General features: G+C 37.1%; 1 pseudogene; it reads left to right on the plus strand.

Moving 5' to 3' along the window:
• Positions 1–2,059: 2,059 nt before the first annotated feature.
• On the plus strand, positions 2,060–2,629 carry LOC144308481 (gametocyte-specific factor 1 pseudogene; annotated as a pseudogene).
• The last annotated feature ends 365 nt before the right edge of the window (positions 2,630–2,994 follow it).

Genomic DNA, 2,994 nt, shown 5'->3' on the forward strand with positions numbered 1-2,994 from the left:
AAAGGAGGAAAGACTATCCGCTGGAAAAAAGGCAGTCTCTTCAATAAATGGTGCTGGGAAAATTGGACATCCACATGCAGAAGAATGAAACTAGACCACTCTCTTACACCATACACAAAGATAAACTCAAAATGGATGAAAGATCTAAATGTGAGACAAGAGTCCATCAAAATCCTAGAGGAGAACACAGGCAACACCCTTTCTGAACTTGGCCACAGCAACTTCTTGCAAGATACATCCATGAAGGCAAGAGAAAGAAAAGCAGAAATGAACTATTGGGACTTCGTCAAGATAAGAAGCTTTTGCCCAGCAAAAAATACAGTCAACAAAACTAAAAGACAACCTACAGAATGGGAGAAGATATTTGCAAATGACATATCAGATAAAGGGCTAGTTTCCAAGATCTATAAAGAACTTCTTAAACTCAACACCAAAGAAACAATCCAATCTTGAAATGAGCAAAAGACATGAACAGAAATCTAACAGAAGAAGACATAGACATGGCCAACATGCACATGAGAAAATGCTCTGGATCACTTGCCATCAGGGAAATACAAATCCAAAGCACATTGAGATACCACCTCACACCAGTGAGAATGGGGGAAATTAACAAGGCAGGAAACCACCGATGTTGGAGGGGATGTGGAGAAATGGGAACCCTCTTGCACTGTTGGTGGGAATGTGAACTGGTGCAGCCACTCTGGAAAACTGTGTGGAGGTTCCTCAAAGAGTTAAAAATACATCTGCCCTATGACCCAGCAATTGCACTGTTGGAGATTTACCCCAAAGATACAGATGCAGTGAAACTCTGGGACACCTGCACCCCGATGTTTCTAGCAGCAGTGTCCACAATAGCCAAACTGTGGAAGGAGCCTCAGTGTCCATCAAAAGATGAATGGATAAAGATGATGTGGTCTATGTATACAATGGAATATTACTCAGCCATTAGAAACAACAAATACCCACCATTTTCTTCTATTGGATGGAACTGGAGGCTTTTATGCTGAGTGAAATAAGTCAATCGAAGACGACAAACATTATATGGTCTCATTCATTTGGGGAATATAAAAAATTGTGAAAGGGAATAAAGGGGAAAGGAGAAAAATTAGTGGGAAATATCAGAATGGGAGACAGAACATGAGAAACTTCTAACTCTGGGAAACGCACTAGGGGTGGTAGAAGGGAAGGTGGGCGGGGGGTGGGGGTGACTGGGTGATGGGCACTGAGGGGGGTACTTGATGGATGAGCACTGGATGTTATTCTGTTTGTTGGCAAATTGAACACTGAAAAAAAATTTTAAAAAGAAAACATCAAACTTAAATGACACAGTCCAGATAAAATTAAAGGATGTATACAGAACAACTATCCCAAATCATCAGAATATATGTTTTTCTCAAGTGCACATGGGATATTCTTCAGGGCAGACCACACATTAGGCCTCTAAAAATTCTTGACAAATTTGAGACTTAAATCATATCAAGCACATTCTTTGATCACATGGTATGACTAAAAATCAATTACAAATAAATGGGAAAAAAACGCACAAAAATGTAGAGATTAACCAACATGCAACTGAACAATCAAATAGTCACTGATGAAAGGAAAGAAGAAATAGAAAAGTACATAAAGATGAATGAAAACAGAAATACAACATACCCAAATATACAGAACACAGCAAAATTGGTATGAATTGGTAAGTTTATAGCAATACAGCCTTGCTTCAAGAAACAAATAAAAAAAATTCAAATAGTCATCTTACTTTACACTTCAAGGTAATACAAAAAGAAGAACAAATTAAAAGAATAAAAATAAAAATAAAATAAAAAAGAACAAATTAACTAAAGAAGGAAATAATATAAGAGTATAAATAAATGAAATAGAACCAAAAAAATAATAGAAATGATTATTGAGATAAATAACTTGTTCTTTGGAAAGATAAACTAAATTTACAAAACTTTAAGTAGAATATTCATGAAAATAAGAGTGAGGGTTCAGATAAAATCAAATGACAGACAAGGGAGAAAGCAACTGTGAGGAGAATGTGTCTCGAGCTAGCACTTGGATTCAGCTCCTTCATTTCCAACATGGAAGAAACTCACATTGATTCCGCAGACCCTGAAAAACTATTAAAATGCCCTTATGATAAAAAAAACACCAGATCAGGGACTACAGGTTTCCTTATCATCTCAAGTGCAGAAAGAATCATCTTGATGTCACAAATAAATTGGCTACTTATTCCTTCAATGCTCACCACCAGGTTCCTTGGGCTGAAATCAGTCATCATATCTCAAGTTGTGATGATAAACATTGTATTTTTTTATAAACATTGTATTGAGCAAGATGTTGTCAACCAAACCAGGAACCTTGGACAAGAGACTCTGGCTGAGTACACATGGCAGTGCCCTCCTTGTGATAAAGACTGGGATAAGGATCTGTGGGAACAGACCAGCAACCCATATATCTGGGACACAGCCAACTACTGTGGCAACAACACCCCTGCAAGCAACATAGCTGTGGAACATAAGAGTAACCTGGCTTCAGGCATGCATGTTCCTATGTCTCTGCCATATGTTCTGCCCTGAAGAAACAATGGAAAGGCACAGTAACTGAATATCCATCTCATCAAATGCCAGACCCTAGAAGATTCTTGATTCTTTCTGCTACCGGTGGGTTCTTTGTTTTTTTTTTTTCTCCTAATATAATTATAAAAAGATAAACGGTCTGTGACTTTCCAACTGACAAGTATCTTTTTTCCCCTCCCTGCTTTGAGTTTTCACTCATTTGATGCAAGAAAGGACCCTCAAACTCAGAATTGTTTCAAATAAAGAATCAATGTATAAAAAAATGAAAGAGGAGTTAAAACTAATACCACATAAATGCAAAGGATTATAAGAGAACACCATGACCAAATACATGCCAACAAATTGTAAAACCTAGAATAAATGGACAAATTCTGAGAAACATAAGACTGAATCATGAGAAAATAGAAAATCT

Source organism: Canis aureus, chromosome X (genome assembly GCF_053574225.1).
Source record: "Canis aureus isolate CA01 chromosome X, VMU_Caureus_v.1.0, whole genome shotgun sequence".
Classification (NCBI taxonomy): domain Eukaryota; kingdom Metazoa; phylum Chordata; class Mammalia; order Carnivora; family Canidae; genus Canis; species Canis aureus.